Here is a 19,367-nt window from a genome sequence, read left to right on the forward strand (position 1 = left end):
AATATTAGTAACAGTATATACTAGTAGTCTAATTTATAGCTGGTCAGAATTGTTCTCCTAAAATGGAGTGTCATGGGAAAATAATGATTTGCTGAATCTTAGGTCTCTTAAACTACGTAATAAACTATAAGAAGAACTTATATTACTAACATGTTTGTAATGAGACCAAAGAGAAGCAAAGCTGGAGAATTACTCGAATTGTACTTAACAAGTCTTCAAAATTCCCTACAATTCTTCATCTTTAAGTAGCTGATAAATAACTGTAACCTTCATTTTTAAATCTGGAGGACGTGAAGAATAATGAGGAAAATAACTATCACAAAACCAGTACTGAAATCCACTGGTGAGTTAAGAATGTATTGTGCTTTTCTACTTCACAGTCTTAGAGTCGACCATGTCTTTCACTGAGACATTGTTTGTGCATAGGCTGATCAGTTAACTACGTATCACCTCCTTCATAGTGGAGTTGATTTCAGTCTACCAACTTATTTGATTTCTGCCATCTAAAGCTGACCAAGTACTCTCGCATGTTTCTTTGCTTATGTCTCTGTAATCTGGGATGTTAAAATGATGCCTAATTCATATAATGCACAGGCCAATGATTTTGTACTCCTAAGATAAACCTGGTACATCAGAAATTTGTTATTTGCACATACACAAAACATATGTAGGCATTTTCAAAGATAAAATCTTTGAAGCCATGATTTAAATGCTGAATGTTGTGTTGATTTTCAGCACAATAATCTTGAAGGGTTTGTATTTTACAACATCAAGCACCAATGAAGAAATTTAAGTAAAGAAAAGTTATTTATTTTCAAACATCCCAAATTCTTTTTTCATTAAATTAGCAAAACATGAACATTTCAAAGAAGTGAAAAATATTATTGAAATTAACTGTCAATATCTCATAGCTTTTCATAAAAAGCTAGATTAATAAACAAAAACAAGATTATAAAAACATACATAATTATTGACTTGCTCCTGTGTCTTACCCTTTACCATTATTCTAATTGCTACTCTCTCTAGAAAGTACATATTCCTTTCTTTTTCTTGTCTCAAACCATTGTGTGCAGGCTACATTACCAGAACATCAGACAACTTTTCACCTTTATAAATGCTTGATGTCAAGGTGGTGTAGCTTTTCTGATATGCTGTAAAGGTTATTGAGTATATGCAAATATAATAAGCTGACTATTCACACAATTTGTGAACAAACCACTGTTGCACATAATAAGTATTGCTTGTTATTACAAGCACCATTCTCAGCATCCAAGGATTCATTGCAATAATGCTGTAACTACTGGTTTTTTTGGTTCCTCCAGGAATTCTTTTTTAAACACACAAACATAAGTATTGTACTCCTGTTCTGAATGTTCAACCAACTTCCCTCAACTAAAAACAATATTCAGCCCGTAAGATATGGTACAGAAATTTGATTCTGTTTAATAAGGTTGTGTGTGTGCATATAGAAGTACTGAACTGTTTATCCTACCAGCAAAAATCAGGAGTATTTTCACTTACTTTCAACAGCAGCTATTGGTGTAATTTCGAAGGTTTTCTTAGAACTGATCTGCAACACATTAACACTTGCTTACAAGTACCAAATAAGGAAAATAAATACTTAATGTTCAGGCAGTTTTTAATGATACAACCAACCAACAGCTACTCTCAATGCTGTTCTAAACATTAAGTAGTACCTTCCCTATCAGGTAAGTGCTGGTAGCCTAATCAATGTTAAAATAAGTAATGCATCAGGTAAATCACTTGGACAAATGATCTCAAAAAATCTAGCTGAATCTTCCCAGGGACTATAATTCACTGGAAACTGTCCTGAATCTTGGCCTATTAATGCTGATGTTATACTTTGTGTGTTTCAGGCTCCAGTTTAAAAGTCATCATATCTATTACTGCAAGTTTTTAGAAAGACAAAGTAATAGTAACTGAGAATTTATTTTAAAATATCACACATATTTCCTTGGGAAAATCTGGGATTGCAAAGCTTTGCAAATACGCAGTGTGTCAGGAAGACTGGGAAAAAATCTTTTCTTCCAAAATCTGGGAGCTACTCAAAACTCAATGCTGAAACTTGAATTTTGGTTTTTTTTTTATTATGCTTATTTTTGTAATGAAACTACTCTGATTTACAAATGGTATCTTTCTTTTTCTTTCCTAGTTTTCAGATTACGTTCTTAAATCTCTGTGAACTTTCAGTGAGATTTTTCCCAATATTGCTCTTTCCATTTTATTCTCCTTCACCTGAAAAGTAACACTAACGAAGTTTGCCAGAATGTTTATATTCACTAATAACAGCTGATTTGCTGAGATGCTACACACAAGTCAGCACAGAAGAAAAATCTTCAGGAGGGACAAATTGAGTTTTGTAGCTTTATCCCTACAGTAGCAGACTAGTCTTGCATCTATCCTGTGAAAATCAGGCTTCTGTACAATAGCCTCTGTTTAAAAAACAAACATTCTCCTAAGGGTAGGGTTCTGGAAACCAGCAAGCCTGTGGGAATATAGCTCAAGATATGGTGAGGAAGAACTATAAACAAACTTAAGTGACCTTGCAGCTGACATGTTGAAAAACACACAAATCTTGCTATTCATTGCCTAGTTCTTGTGTGTTTAACAAGCAGAACTCTTTGTGTTTAGGTAACATAGACCTGTCAAACCTGAGGCTAAGCAATGTTCTTGAGATTCTAACCCTGCTGTGAGAAAGATCAAAGACTCTGCCTTCCCCTGATAAATACAGGCAAAGCAGCAATTTAGATATACACTTTTGAGCAAGACCCAAGCTCTGTGATGCCTGCATTTCCCGTTTGCATCTCCTCTGACAAGTGCTGGTTTTGGAGTTGCCCCAGATCATGAAGTAATGGAAATATATTTATTCTTTTCATTTTATCTGTGGCTTTGTTGTTGTTCCTGTATTCTGCCTGCATTCGACTCACACAATTGGCCTTACCAGCAAAGAAACACTACTGTCAGCTCTTCCTTCAATTTTTCATTTCAAAAGCAACATTATCCCTCTAGGTAAAAGAAAACACAAGGAAGAACTTGTCATATACCATTTCTTGCAAGCCAGATATCATGTTCTACAAAAATTCTTTGTTACTATTTCTTTTGTTGTTGTATTCTTCAAGGTTCCATCTGGAGTTTTGTTTCCTCTAAGATTTATGTCTGTAAGCTTATTTTTGGTGAAGGTCCTCTACACAAATTGATATCCAAAAATCTAAGAGATGCAACAAATTAACTTATTAGTACACATAATGATCCTACTATTTCTGTAGCATTTTATGGATGTGCCAGTTTATCAATATATTGACTGATACTAATTCTTTCTCTTAAATATATTCAGTTGCTTCTACCATTCTGTTTATCAGGTTTCTTTGAACCCTTCTGTACCAATGACAGTTAAAAGTTCTTCTGAATTCTCATCCTCTTGAAATTTCAAAACACAATTTTAGACACTGATACATTAGCTTTGACTTTCTACATATACTGTTGCTTTTTTTTTTCAGTCTTGGAAAGAACCTCCATGCCTCACAGTCCATGAAATTACCTCAGTGCATACAACTCTCTTTAACCAAGAATCTTCAGTACCAGTTCACATGTTAAGGAATATTACACACATGACTGATGATTCATCTTTCTTCCTATGGTGTACGCAGGCAAATGCTCGGGGAAGTTAATACAGCTATACCGCCAGCAGAAGTCAAGACATTGGTGGGATGGTATTCTCAATACAAAATCAGAGTTTCCACCTGCAGTCCTTCTCGACCTTAGACCACCACCTGACTCAGTAACAGAATTGCCTACTGTAAGCTGAACAAGACACATTTAACCTCAACAAATCCTAGATATTATGGGGAAACATACATGTAGCCCACCACATGTTCAAAAAGATGTGAATATTTCTAAAGGTGGGTGGTGGTTGGTTTTTTTTATTCTCTGTGAAGGAGTCACCTTCTGTACTTCAGCAGTGATCATATGGATGTGAAAGCATGCACAGAATCAAACACAGCAAAAGATAAATCCTATAACGGTATTGTGGCAAGAAGAGTAAAAGTGGGCCTGTGTGAAGCTCATGAGGTTCAACAAGTCCAAGTGCAAGGTCCTGCACCTGGCACAGGGCAATCCACAGTTTCAGTACAGGATGCGGGATGACGTAATTGAGAGCAGCCCTGCAGAGAAGGACTTGGGGGTGCTGACTGATGTGAAGCATGACATGAGTTGGCAACGCGTGCTCATAGCCCAGAAGGCCAACAACATTCAAGATATCTGTTTATCAAAATGAAAGGAAAGAAAGTCATGTTCAGAATACCATGAGATAATTTCTGTGAGATGGAGGAGGAAATAATGACATCGAAATTGAGTTCACTATAGTACCAAGGGTATTTCATATTGTTCTTTAAAGTGCTTTAGGACTTACAAGAACAATGATGTCAGAAAAATAGAAGGCACAACGAAAGGATTACAAAAATATCACTCTGGCTCACCCAGAATGACATTTTTCTATGTCTGTTCTCCTTTTTGCTGATGATTCGTAATATGGATTGAAGAGCAACAAATAAACATTTGCTCTGGGTTGACAGAAAAGGCATAGAGAGTGCAGTAAGTCAGGGCACGCTGCTCCTATTTGTGATCCCTTTTCAACATTTCTGGCTGAATGCTTCTATGGAACTTCGAAAAGTGACTCCAAATGGTACTAATACAGTGAACAGAAAACAAAATGCTTCTCTTTTACAGTTTCTATTTTTTATCTAGGGAATATAAATTAATTAGCATTCACCATTTTTACACTACTGAATATCTAATACCTAGTGGCTAGGTTTACCTGCATTCAGATGTCTGTCTCCCGCAGTTCAGATCAGGGCAGTTGAACAGACTATTCTGTATCTCTAGCACTGCAATAATTCTGATTTTGGTCAGCTGTCTCTTATTGTTTTTATTTAATTATGTCCTATATGCAAAAATGGGTGCCCTCACCATCTGTCTCCTATGATGCAAAAACACCTTCTGTTTCTACTTTATTATTGACTTGTCAAAGCTCACAGGCTGATTAAGGACTACTGCAGATCCATGCAGAAAGTGCTTCTGAGTTTTTCTACTCCCAGCTTAGCCAAGATTTCCAAGAATTACTCTTTAGTGTCTTGAGACAGCTCTCATTCTTGTGTTGAGACCATTTTGATTGTGTTTAGGAGAATGGAAGTGATCAATTTTCAGGTACATGGTGTGTAATTGCAGGGACGTCTAAAGCTACACTGCTTCACTGATTCATCTCAGATGTCTTTAGGATGACAATAGCTGGACACTTCACATTGCTTGATAGTATTCACAGCTTATTTAATCACAGACCCCAACATGACTTCAAAGCCACAGCATACGATGTAGGTACCAATGAGGAGTTTTATGCAATCTAATCTTATGTAGAGCTGGCGACAGAACTGGGGTGGTTGTTTATTTAAAAAATTGCCTGTTTATTAAGAAAAAAATATTGTACTTAATTCTATTTTCCTGAACTGAATATCTCGTGAAATTTCAGGTACTTCTATTTTAAGATATATTTTTATTTCTCTGTAAATTTACACAGCATATTTATGGAGATAAATGCAAGAAGATGAGCTAGAGAAATGCATGCTTGCAGATGACACTAAGCTGCGTGGAAGTGTGGATCTTATGGAGGGTAGGGAGGCTCTGCAAAGGGATCTGAACAGGCTGACTGCTGGGCTGAGACCAATGGCATGAGGTTTAATGAGGACAAATGTCGGGTCCTACACTTGGGGCACAACAACCCTATGCAGTGCTAAAGAGCAGGAGAAGAATGGCTAGAAAGCTGCACAGAGGAGAAGGACCTGGGGGTCTTGGTTGAAAGCCAACTGAACGTGAGCCAGCAGTGCGCCCAGGTGGCCAAGAAGGCCAATGGCATCTTGGTTTGTAACAGAAACGGCGTGACCAGCAGGTCCAGGGAGGTTATTCTCCCCCTGTACTCAGCACTGGTGAGACCGCACCTTGAGGACTGTGTTCAGTTCTGGGCCCCTCACCACAAGAAGGATGTTGAGGCTCTGGAGCGTGTCCAGAGAAGAGCAACAAAGCTGGTGAAGGGGGCTGGAGAACAAGTCTTATGAGGAGCGGCTGAGAGAGCTGGGGTTGTTTAGCCTGGAGAAGAGGAGGCTGAGGGGAGACCTTCTTGCTCTCTACAACTACCTGAAAGGAGGTTGTGGAGAGGAGGAAGCTGGGCTCTTCTCCCAAGTGACAGGGGACAGGACAAGAGGGAATGGCCTCAAGCTGTGCCAGGGGAGGTTCAGGCTGGACGTTAGGAAAAAATTTTTCATGGAAAGAGCCATTGGGCACTGGAACACCTAGTGATTCTATGATTTATCAATCATATGCCTGATTAATTGCCAACTGTTTGTGATTTACCATGCATTTTTAACTTCATCACCTACTAATGAACCCACTTCATCAATGTTTACTTTAATATTCCAAATGAAGTTTTAAGCTAGAAAAATAACTGTATACAGCAAATGTGAAAATATACTATCATTTGAAGCTCATATATTTATCAGAATGTTTATGAGAAAAACATTAGGAATAGGTACTATGGCCACGACATGAATGCAGAAAGGTCATTGGAAATTTATTCTTAGCCATAACGCAGTTTCCTAGAAAAGAAAATTTTTCCTAGAAAATGGAAACCTTGGTATCCATTACTCACACATAGATAAAACTTTACCATATCAGTTCTGCCCCTTTGCTCGACTAGCAACAAATGCAGAATATACCTCATAAGGATTACAAGAGTATCTGGCTTTTGTTTTTAATAAAACAATTACCAAGCAGAATTGTAACAGACTGAAACTTCAACAAACACAAAAATTGGCAGTGTGCCAGTAAAACAGCAACAACAACAACAACAACAACAACAACAACAACAACAACAACAACAACAAAACACCAAGACAACAGCTGGTTTGATATTCCTACCTCAAAATTTTCAAACACCAATTTTTGGTACTGGTGAAAAGTAGCACTCTCTTATACCTAACAATGTTCAAAATGTTGCAATACTTCCTATCAAAATTTTCCTTCAAAACAAGATCTTTTCATCTTTTATCTAGTCTTGGCATACACCTCACCTCCAGAACAAACTGCAGCCTTTTGGGGTAGAACAACATGCCCAGACAGCTGCCATCTGTGCCAGGGGCCAAGACACCAGCTGCACAGCAGTAGCACCATGCCTCTTGCCCACACAGGACCACAGCAACTCTTAAATAGAGAGAACAGCAACAAGTTGTCTAGCACAGCAGTCTCAGTCCACAACCAAGGGAACCTCTGTTTAACAGTAAAAGAGCTTGCAACAAGTATATGCAAACCCAGTATTTTTTTGTTTTTCAGTCAGCTATGAGAGCTTTTTATTCTTTGGTCCAAGAGATCACAGTACCACAGAACAAAAAGAGTCCGTAGCTAATTATTCCTTCAAGCTCCTCTGCAAAACCAAGAACACATTGTAAGAGACTGTCCAGGCTGGGCCACTACACACATCAATTGGGGCAAATTCAAACCTAGAATTATTGTTCTGGTATTTTAAACGGATCAGATGCTTTTACTTTTCATCTTCTGAAGTTGGTTATAAGACTTAACGTAAATATATCAAAGCTTTATGGACATTATGAAAAAACCTGGCATTTGCCCGTTTTTAGGGTTATAACTCAAGAAGCTTCAGCCAATTTATCAGCATCAATTACACCATATCTACCAGAAACACCATTTTAAATTTAGAGCTGGTAATGCACAAGATATATTTTATTTCTGCTCCAAAGGGACAAACCCAACTTTTATAGTAACTTCACTGTCAGACAGATCTGCAGTCTGATAACTGAAAGCACAAAATGAGTTGGTAGACCTTTCATTTTTGTGAATAGGCTTGTATTTAACAAATGATACATAGTATACATCATGTACAGTGTGCTAGCTTGCTGAGGACAACAGCATCTAGGAAACATAAATATTTTTAATTAACAGTATTAAAGTTAATGCAATTTAAACGTGTAAATAAATATTGCTGTGTCTTCAACTGTATTTAATATTCATGTAGGTTTGCGATGAACAGATTGAACTGAACATGGTCTTTATGTAACTTAATCAAAATTATCTTTTTATTCTTTCAGTTTCTGCCCTGGATGTGTGGAAGGGGCTCAGATATCTAATAATATTAGCTATATTTTATTGGGAACAACATTAGTGCTTAAAGCATTTCAAATCAATTTTTTATAAGCCTAGTACATCAACAGACATATCCAGGTCCTCTGCTTATCTGGCAAGTATGTTTTTCAGTCAGGAAGCTACAGATGTATCACCAACTAATTTAGAAATATCATACAGAGTGCATACTTAAAATATCATAGCTACCTATTGACTGAATGTTTTTCCTATACTCATACAAAGAACTAGATTAGAGCACACTGAGAGCATAAGCAACAAAGTCTTGTGGCTACTAGTTTCTCAATAGTATCTAAAAGGATCCCTCAAGAAGCTGCTGGCAAAGATTTATTTTAAGTGATCTACATAAAAGCCTGAAAAAAAGGAATATATCATCTTTCTAAAACAACAATGCTAGTGGAATGCCTCCAAAAGCATTACATTTTGCCACTGATAATTGCATGTTCCCACAACAGAATTTGCTTGCAGACTCAAAGCATGAGAATTAGTAGACTAAGAGGCAAAGTTCCAGGAAGATCTGTGATGTCATTCTGCAATAAAGTGAAAGATTTGGGGAAAAAAAGAACACAGCAAAACTCTTTGATAAAAGCAACACAGAGATGGTGCCACACAGCATTACAGGCACTTAACTGACAGCACACATTTGAAGAAGCAAGACGAGCTCAATTTTAAACTTGCTCTGCATACCCAGTAGTGCCACTCTGTAGGAATAGTTATTATGCCACAATAAAATGTAATTTTTTTTCACAGTTTATGCCTTGAAGCCCAAAAGAGAAAGCATCTTTCAACATTCATGAACACTACATGCCACAATAAATTACCTCTTGGGCAAAATGTGGAAAACTAAGTGTTCTGGAAGATCACAGGGTAGAAGAGGTTTCTTATACTGACTGATGAGTTTTCAAACTCTCAAGCAAAATCCACTTTTCCAAAGGGTGAGGTTTCCTGTTTAAATTTAAATATCTAAAGTTTGTTGCTTAAGTCTGAAACAGTCACCATTGACTCTCCTTAAAATTAATGGGCAAAAAAATACCCACTTCTATAGGACAATTCCTTAAATTATTCTTAAAAACTTGTGTAGGAAATACCTTCTGGAGAAGTCAATTTCTGTTCCCTCAGGCAGAAGGATATCACAGTTAAATCCTAGAGAGTTTCAGATACCTAAATTAACTAAACTGAATCTAACCCTGTATGACTTGGAAATACTTAGTCTTGTTGATTCTTTCACATCATATTCATTATCCCACAATGACTGTCTCAAGGATCTAACTGGCGAACACTCACACAATGAACCAAGGAAAAGATGAAGGTTTCTTCAATGGAACATTCGTTACTGACTACATATATCTTATGTTCTCTTCAGTAAGTCCTGACCAAGCTAGAAGCAATCTACTGCTATGAATGCAAAAGGAAGTGAAGCTGTTCATTTGGCACCCTCCTTAGTAATGTAGGATAATAAGCCAGTTGGATAGAAATATTTGTAGTTTTAAAATCACAGAATCTTAGAATAGTTTGTGTTGCAAGGGACCTTAAAGATCATATAGTTCCACCCCACCTGCCATGGGAAGGGACACTTTTCACTAGCTCAGGCTGCCCAAGGCCTCATCCAACCTGGCCTTGAACACCAACAGGGATGGGGCATCCACAGCTTCCCTGGGCAACCTATGCCAGTGCCTCACCACTCTCATGGTGAAGAAATTCTTCCTTATGTCCAGTCTAAATCTGCCCCTCTACAGTTTATACCCATTGTCCCTAGTCCTATGACTACAAGCCTTTGTAAACAAGCTATTTATGGAGGAAAAAGAAAATAAAAGTGTTTACATAACACACTATAAACATGTGGGAAGAAGCCAGGCAAATTTTGCATGAAATATAAAAGTTTTTGGTTTAGTTCACAAAATACATGAATAAACTTATCAGAAAAGGCTACAGGGTCAGCAGACAGCAATGACCTTTCAAATCCTGCCGTGGTCTCTTCTGCTGAGGAGCACACAGTGAGCAGTTACAGTAGTGCATCTAAACCAAACTATTTAATAGTTCTGACCCAGTGGAAAAGCACCCCTTCTTCATACAGTTTCCTTTAGGAATATTCTTGAAAAAGAATTTGTAGGTCTTCTTGAAAAATTAATGTTTTGTCGCTCAGTTCTTCAAAGATATCACCAATTAAATTATTACAATCTGTACAGTTTATTTCATGATGAAAATCAAGACTTTTGTCTTGATTATTTCGGATGAGAAAAAATAAATAACCAAATATGAGGCCCCTCTTAAATCTCAAAATATGATGCTACTCTTTTTGACATTTTTTATGAACTTCCTAGAATCCACTGACAGCAATAGATTTGGATGGTATTCTCATTTGTATCTTTTATGTCTATGTTTTGTATCATTTTGCATGGTTTTTGATAAAAGAATTAAAGTAGGCCCCACAGAAGCTGTGAACAATAGATGAAGTGTCTATGCAAAAATATGATGCAAGATAAAGAGAATGAAAGTAACAAAAAAAAATCTCTGAAATAACAGAAAGAACATAAAGCAGACAGTTCTTGAACATAAGAAGACTTAATATTTTGTGATAGAGGTGGAATGCCCGTGTCCACAAAAGGATGCAAGTATGATAAGTTTTGATCGCTGTATAAAAAGGTCTATCAGAAACCATTCATGCTTCGTATTGGTCTTTGGATAACACTGTACTGCATAGCACTGGTCTGCATAACATTTTACAGGCACATTGTCAATATACATGATGTGCAAATATCTGATGTGCTAGATCATAAGTATATTAGAGGCCATACCTTGCAGACACTAAATATGAAGGAACCGCCGCCATTGACCCCAGCCCATGCTCCTTCATGAAAGAACAGTGCTGAAATTTCCAGACTGTAAAGTAATGGACCTGTGACTATAATTCAACAAAACAAATAATACAAAATGTTTTTTTTTCTTTTTCCTCCCCTCTGAAAGTGTGAAATTAAAAGGGGAGATTAGGTAGTTAAAAATTGTCATGGTCACATCAAAATCAGGGGAAACTATGAAATGCTACTACATTATCAGTAATCTCTCAACATCATTGACAATAAAGTTAAAGCATTTTGTTTTTCAAACTGGACATAGAGACCAATAAGATAATCACAATAGCCAAGCAAAAGCCCTCCTATATCAATGTCTTTCTGTGTATCACAAAAAGCAACCACTAGGCAGAAGCTTCATCAATATGTTTTGTTGAGACTCTAACAGCACTAACCTATGAGGAAGTTCTGCTATGCAGAATGCACGCAGAAGTGTTTGTCTGCCTAAAAATACCTCAAATTCCTCAACTTCAGATGGTAATTGAAGCTGGTGAAACCCTGAAGATTTAAAATTACTTAAGACATCAGCTCTTTTGCCCCATACCTTAGTACTTCAATCCTACATATTAATAATCACCCCTTAAAATTAGGTCTTCAAATTCAATGTTCTTACTGTACCTACCACGATTCCCTCATAAACTTCCTTAAATAGGAGAAATAATTTTATTCATAACATTAAACTTGGACAAAAATAGAAATACAACCTTAATGATTCCATGGTTCTGAGTATGCATAAATAAATTAACAGCAAGAGAACATATTATACAAAATGCATGCTGAACTTGCAAGTATTCAAAGGCATTTTTGTTTCAAATCAGTTTTTAAAGAGCCTGATTTGTCTAATATGTAATTAGGACTTCTTCAGACAAAAGGAGAAAAACAGATTAATAGCACACAGTGTATTAATTGAAATCTAATATCTCTTATCACAGCTAAATGATACTTTTTTCATGCAAGCTGAAGCTATATATTCTGTGATACAGAGTCCCTTAGCGTACTGTCACTCATTTCTCTGCTCTTTGTTAGAGCCATTTTCTAATTGAATAGAACAGAGCCTCAAGTAACTATGAAGTATAAAATGCTTCCACTAGTAGTCAATCCTTTAACAAGAGAAACAAATAAAATACTCATTCTTGAACAGTGTTTTCAGCTGAAGAATATTATCCACATAAAATCGCTTTAAAAATAACACATACCTAGATTATTTTCAGTACTATACATATTATTATTATTATTTTCCTTCAAATTACTCAGCAGTAGAACTACTAACACAGTATTTCTGTGCTGTGAAATACTAGTATTTTGTAAAAATACTGAATTCTTTGAATCAGGAAAAAGTCTAGAAAATGAAAGACTGTGAAGACAGTAAGGAAACAAGGAAAAATATCAGGAGCTGCCCTAGGTTCACAGACCCTCAATGCAGTGTCAGTGCTCAGAAATCATGTATGCTGATACAGAGGGTTGAGGTTAGTTTAACCCCAGAAGTGAAGCTGCCACTGTAGGACCAGCCTTCTCAAAGCACTGAGAGCTCCACCTCCAACCCCGGCTCTCATGCCTTCCGGGTCCTGTCACAGAGCTACTCCTGGGCCTGCCAGTTCCCCTTAGACCTTGCTTTCCTGGGCTGTGGAAGACTCACATGAGGCTACAGAGAATCAGTGATAGAGAGGCATCAATTTGTAACAAGGACTACTAAGGAATGGTATCTCTTCATGCCAGGAGAACCTAGCACCAAAAAAGCGTAGCTAGGAGTACAGCCAAATTTCAAACCTCCAGCCTTTGTGGCTGATAGCTTTGATTAAAGAATTGCATTTAATTAGATTCTCACATATTACAAAAGCACTGTTATTACTAAACGTTATCAGGTGGACCCTTGTGATTAGAGACTGAGAATACACGTACTATTTTCCACCAGTTTACATCTTCTGATGTGAAAAGAATTTCTTGGCAAAATGTAGATCAGTTCTTATCAGTAGCAGCGTCATGCTTTTGTTGTCAGAATAGTTTTGATTGCTGAATGTGCTGAAAATCAAACACCCGCTACACATATATGTTTCGTTTTCTTGTGAATACTATATTGAGGCATGTATAAATACACTAGTACTGCATGTAGCGCATCTTTTGCTGTCCTTTTATGGAAACAGGGAGCAGGAGTTAGCACCTTCCAGAAAGCAAGAAGAGATGGTCATCATAAACTTACAAGGGCTTTAGTAGTAGAAAATGTAAATGATGACGCCCTATGGTTTCCTGCTCAGCTACAGAAAATAGCTACACAGTCATTGCTGACTACATCAAACTTTCAGTCTGGACAATAAGATGGTACTAATCCACTTAATTTTTTTTTCAAATTGATCTCTTCTATCACAAAATCTAGTGAGCAATAGAAAAAAATAATAATTTTCACAATGCAGTGATGCAAAATCTATTTTCTTTCCCTAATAACAAAAAAATTAACGTGACTATGACACGTATTTATGAACAACAATAAAAACCATAGAGACTTGGTAGGGGATTTCTGGTGATTTTATTTCTCCCCCAGCTAACTTCCAGGTAAAACAAGAATTTTGACACAATGTCTCCATTTTGACCAAAGGATGACTTTTGCATCTGCTTGGTGCTATTCTTTCAGCAGAGAACACAGATGTGATGCAATCCCATTGCATAGCTTTTAGATGTCAGGTTGGGAACCTCTACAGTCCTTAAGTTATTTCTAAAAAGACCATCTTTTATTAGGTAATTCTATTATTTAGATTTCTTCTTAGGAAAGTTCACATGGATAAAGAAAAGCTGACTGGCTCAGTGGCAAACCTCACATTTATGCTCTCACTAGTCAGTATATATGATATATCATCTCAATCAACCAATATTACTATTAGTCTTAGGAGCTTTTCTAAAAACAATGACAGAAATCATGCTGAAAATTCTGAATAACAAGATGCTCAAAATCCTTCTCCTGTGCAAGTGCATGACTATTCGAATGAGATATTCAGTCCCCAAATATTGGAACCACAATTGTTTGTATGCAGAAAAGACTGAAACAACGTCACGAACAAAGTTCAGTTAATCAGCCTTTCAAAAGTGAAATGAATAGTCAGAGATCCAACTCTGGTCTTAAAAACTGGAATTTATCAGTCACGAAATGCCTATGGCAAAGAAATCAAATATAAAGAGCATAAAATTTAAGATTGCTGACCTACTAGCAACATCAGAAATAATATTGTTACTGAATAGCAACAATGCTCAGTACATATTGCTGTGAGAAAGAATAAATGCCCTTTTTCACCTTCGCTTGCATATCGGTTGAGAAGGTCACTAATATTACCTAGTGTCTTCTCAAAAATGAAGATTTTAATCAGAGTTTACATTTCTCTCGGCCATTGCATAGACTTGATGTTGCAGTTCCTACTCTAAAAGGCCAAAACACTGCTATTCTGGGGAAAGCTAACAAATACTTAATTTTATCTAGGTCAGTTAATTTTGCTGACCAGGTAGGCCCTGAATAATTTTTTTTTAGAGCTTTACTTATCAATTACCATTAATCTTGACTTGTGTTGCTATGGATATTCCTAAGGGAGGTTATGAATGTGTAGCAGAGTCTGATGGAGATTAATGTGCAGAGTAAAACAAGGAGACAAAAATACCTTCAGAAATCTATGACTTCAGATATAATCTGTCATAGTACCTTATCTGCTGCTGCGATAAAAATAAATTAAGTAACATCTCTAACCGATGGTTTCTTTGATGAAATCAAATCATAATCACTAGCTAAACTGAAGGAGTAATCAGTGTTACAGTAAATGGATTACACTTACATGTTGTTCATAACATCCAGTAGAACATCCGCCCATTTGCTTTCTGCATCAATAGACGTGATTTTGCACAATAAAGAAGTTCATTTCTGGAAAGACAAAAAGAAACAAACAAAAGAAAACATGAAGTTAAATGATTGGCAGTATTTTTCAGTAGTTGTGCTATGGTAATACATGAAACAGACGTGCTTGGCAAACCCATTTCCATCATCTTCCAGCAGTCCTGGCTGACTGGGGAAGCCTCCACCTGACTGGAGGCTGGCTGATGTTATACCCATCTAGAAGAAGGGTCAGAGGGAGGACACAGGGAACTACAGGCCTGTCAGTCTAAACGCAGTGTCTGGGAAAGTCATGGAACAGGTGATCTTGAGTGCTATCATGAAGCACATGCAAGGGAACCGGGTGATCAGGCCCAGTCAACATGGGTTCCTGAAAGGCAGGTCTTGCCAAACTAACCTGATCACCTTCTGTGGCAAAGTGACCCACCTACTGGATGAGGGAAAGGCTGTGGATGTAGTCTTCTTGGACTTCAGTAAAGCCTTTGACACAGTTTCTCACAGCATCCTGCTTAGGAAACTGTCTGCTCTGGCCTGGACAGGTGCACCCTCTTCTGCTTGGAAAACTGACGGGTGGCCGGGCCCAAAGAGTTGTAGTAAATGGAGGTAACTCCAGCTGGACGCCAGTCACATGTGATGTCCCCCAGAGCTCAGTTCTGGGTCCAGCCCTGTTCAGTATCTTTATCAATGGCCTGGATGAAGGCATTGAGCCCACCCTTAGCAAGTTTGCAGACAACACTAAGCTCTGCAAAGAGATCTGAAGAGGCTGAACCGCTGGGCTGAGACCACTGGCATGAGGTTTAACAAGGCCAAATGCCAGGTCCTGCACTTGGGGCACAACAACCCTATGCAGTGCTAAAGAGCAGGGGAAGAGTGGCTGGAGAGCTGCACAGAGGAGAAGGACCTGGGGCCTTGGTTGAAAGCTGACTGAACATGAGCCAGCAGTGTGCCCAGGTGGCCAAGAAGGCCAATGGCATCTTGGCTTGTATCAGGTTATTTTCCCCCTGTACTCAGCACTGGTGAGACCGCACCTTGAGTTGTTTAGCCTGGAGAAGAGGAGGCTGAGGGGAGACCTCATTGTTCTCTACAACTACCTGAAAGGAGGTTGTGGAGAGGAGGGAGCTGGCCTCTTCTCCCAAGTGACAGGGGACAGGACAAGGGGGAATGGCCTCAAGCTCTGCCAGGGGAGGTTCAGGCTGGACATCAGAAAAAAAAAATTCACAGAAAGAGCCATTGGGCACTGGCAGAGGCTGCCCACGGAGGTAGTGAAGTCACCATCTCTGGGGATATTTAAAAGACAGGTGGATGAGATACTCAGGGGCATGGTTTACTGGTCGATAGGCATGGTTGGACTCGATGATTCAAGAGGTCTTTCCCATCCTAGTAATTCTGTGGTTCTGTGAAAACGCAAAATATCAGCTGGGAAATTGACAGGAACATGCTACAATTTCATTTTAAAAACTGCATAATTTAATCTTTGCTTGTGAGTGTGAACATTTTATGAGAGTCAAGAACATATTCCACATACAGGAAAAAGTTATTTGAGCTGCAGAGACTTTCTTTACTATTGGCATTTTATTTTGTTCTACCAAGGACAAAGTTTTTTTGCTTTTCAAGAGGCAAGCAATCTCAGTTTCAACTGAAAATGCATTTGACAAATACTCTAAAAGAAAATGGAATCTCAGCCAAAAAACTCTATTTTTTCTTACGAAAAAATATATTTTCCTTGAATTTTAGTGGCAGAATGATTTGAAGGAAATCCTGTAGATTACATCCCAGTGTACCTCCCTTTATCACTTTTCAGTGTTTATTTATGAGAATACATGAAGAAAAGAAACAAGTCGACTGAATAATAGACTCTTACTGTGAAATCAATTTAACAGCAGGGTAGACTCCCAAGAAAATGAAGAATCTCTATAGGAAGATATAGCACAATTCATGAGACAGTTCATTCTTATTCCTCTGACAGAATTTTAAAAGAGCTTAACATTACCTCTAGTGGGAAATAAGACTGATTTTAAAGATTTTTTGTCTCTTGCACCTGTAAACAAATATCTTCTAGTTAGTACAGTTAGTAAGTTTTATTTCTTGCTTATCCTAAAATATCAGAACATGGTAAGATTTCCAGTCAGCATTGTGGAATATTCCTTGTTGTCAACAGAGAATTTAAAACATTTTTATAAGTGACCATATTCCTGCAGATTCCTGAATTTTGATTTTAAACCTAGAGACAACAGTCTCAGGCTTTTTACTCATTTTTTGTGACCCTCTTTGAACAAGTACTTAGCCATCCTACAGACGAGAATGCTATATACAGAGAAAAAAATGCTTAAAGCTTTCAGTAACTTTAAACCTGCTAAGACTGAGAGAAAATGCTACTGGGCATGAGCTGCTGTGAGGGAAACTCTTAGGTTGTCTAATAAATCCACTTAGTATCTAAAGCCTCATCAAATACTTACAAAGAAACAAGTGATGGACGCAAGTGCTCATGGAATAAGTGTAGGTAACCCGATAAAGCTCTCCAGTTTTGTCAGCTCTTTATGGAACAGTGATTCTGACATATTGCATTCGTGTAGCCATAAAGAAATGCAAACTGTCTGCATGCACACACGGCCGAGCTTAGCTTGGCTTACAATACTAGAAATACAGACACAAAAATGCAACAGCACATCTTAAATAATTAGAAACATCTCAAAAGAATCACCTTGTCCTGGTAGTTTTCAGACACATATCAGTAATCCAGACTTCTAACAAATCGCACCCTTCAAGAATTTTTGAGTTACGCAAATAAGAACAAGTATTAGAAGCTTAAAAAGGTAGGAAGCAGAGATTTCCATTTACAGACTGATAAAAGGGTATGCAAACTATTTGCTATTGATAGTTCACTCCTGCCAGCTACCTGGAGTACTATTTGCTCCTCTCAGAAGGTGCTCAGTAAGTCTTGTTACTTCGCCAGTTAAAAGGGGCTAATTTCAGCTCCTACGCACAGTTGCCTGACAGTTGTGCACTGAGAACTAGAAATCAGTGTGATGGCAAAGCACAAATTTGGCAGCAAAAGCATGTATTTCAGAAGCAAATTATAAAGTCAATATGCTGTAGTGCAACTCTGTAATAGATCTCACGTGAAAAGAAAGTAAGGCTGGCTAGTCTGTATTGGCAGAAAACAGAGTGCTTGCCTAAAAGGTGCAATCTTGATAGAAGTAATCTTCAGACCATGGTAATGGATATTCTCCTTCCAGAATCTGCCAAAGCAAAGTGTCTTTTCTTCATTACCTTACTCCTATAGAAATATACATTCTTTAAATGGGTGGAAAAAAAGACAGGTGGTGAGACAGTAGGTAAAACTTCTTAGTATATGAGGGGGAGGTGAAAAAAAAAGTTCCAAAGATTTATTTACATGCAGCTCACCTCTCTGACTGTCATACACATCTCCACACGATCAGGCAAAAGACAAGGTATTCCTGTCTAAGAATGAAGCAATTTGATGCAGACTTTCAGCCTTGGATTATATAGTTTAGCTTTGTTCCACAGACGTGTATGTGGCCACATGGTACTAAGACTGCTACATATAGGTTTGGTTAGGGCGGCCTGCATACAACAGCACAGAAATATCTAGCTGCAGGTATCATCTACATATTGTGAATATACAGTATATGGAAGCATGTACGGCATATTGAAGCAAAGATCACTAGAATAAAAATATTGCAAATTTTAGAGAGAAAAAGATGAAATTAAATGAGAGAATGTAAAATTTGGGGGGGAGGGGGGGGAATCCATCTACTAAACAACTAAACACTTAAGAAGTCAGCAGTATGGAGTGTCATAGAACACAGCTCCTGGAAGAGTATAATGGTTTCAGGAAACGAATCTACAGCAAAAAGATGAAGTCCTTCAAAACACTTTGTCTCACAACCCATTCTCAAATAGGAAGCCAAACCATCACTACTAGAAAGAGCTTGAACTCTTATGTAAAAGTCTTAAGTAAAAATATTTTAAGCTTTAATAAACATTTCTCCAAGTTTGTTAACAGGCGCATTCATAATAGTACAATAAAAAAGTAGTAAGAGAAGAGTGTAAATAAAGGTGAGATAATCTAAATATTAAACCACTTCTCATCAGCATGATACATTATTGCTATTGTTATTACATTTTTGGTGTTATTGTATGAATATATTTTGCACAATCATTACTAAAGGCTGTTATAATTAGTGATGTCTACACCACCAAGGGACTTCTGCCTGAAAAAGTCTAGCTAAGAGAATGATAATGGCAAGTTTGAGACATAGCAAAATATATCAGATTTATTCTGTATTTGTACCCCCCAGAGTAATGCCTCTTACTTTTCTTTATTTATACCCTAGAAATACAGGATTTCAGGAGAATTCAAGTAATCACCTAACACACACATTAATTTTCTGAAGTAGAATCAAGGAACT

At 37.5% G+C, this 19,367-nt stretch overlaps 1 protein-coding gene across 14 annotated transcripts in view; it reads right to left on the minus strand.

Annotated features, from left to right (window-relative positions):
- Window positions 1–19,367, minus strand: part of LRRC4C (leucine rich repeat containing 4C) — a 529,117-nt gene that overhangs the window by 316,782 nt on the left and 192,968 nt on the right. For all 14 annotated transcript variants that reach the window (XR_008449956.1, XR_008449955.1, XR_008449954.1 and 11 more), the window contains one exon: window positions 14,879–14,964. The gene's annotated coding sequence lies outside the window, so the exon portion shown is untranslated. The remainder of the gene's footprint in view (window positions 1–14,878; window positions 14,965–19,367) is intronic.

This window comes from Cuculus canorus, chromosome 5 (genome assembly GCF_017976375.1).
Source record: "Cuculus canorus isolate bCucCan1 chromosome 5, bCucCan1.pri, whole genome shotgun sequence".
NCBI lineage: Eukaryota > Metazoa > Chordata > Aves > Cuculiformes > Cuculidae > Cuculus > Cuculus canorus.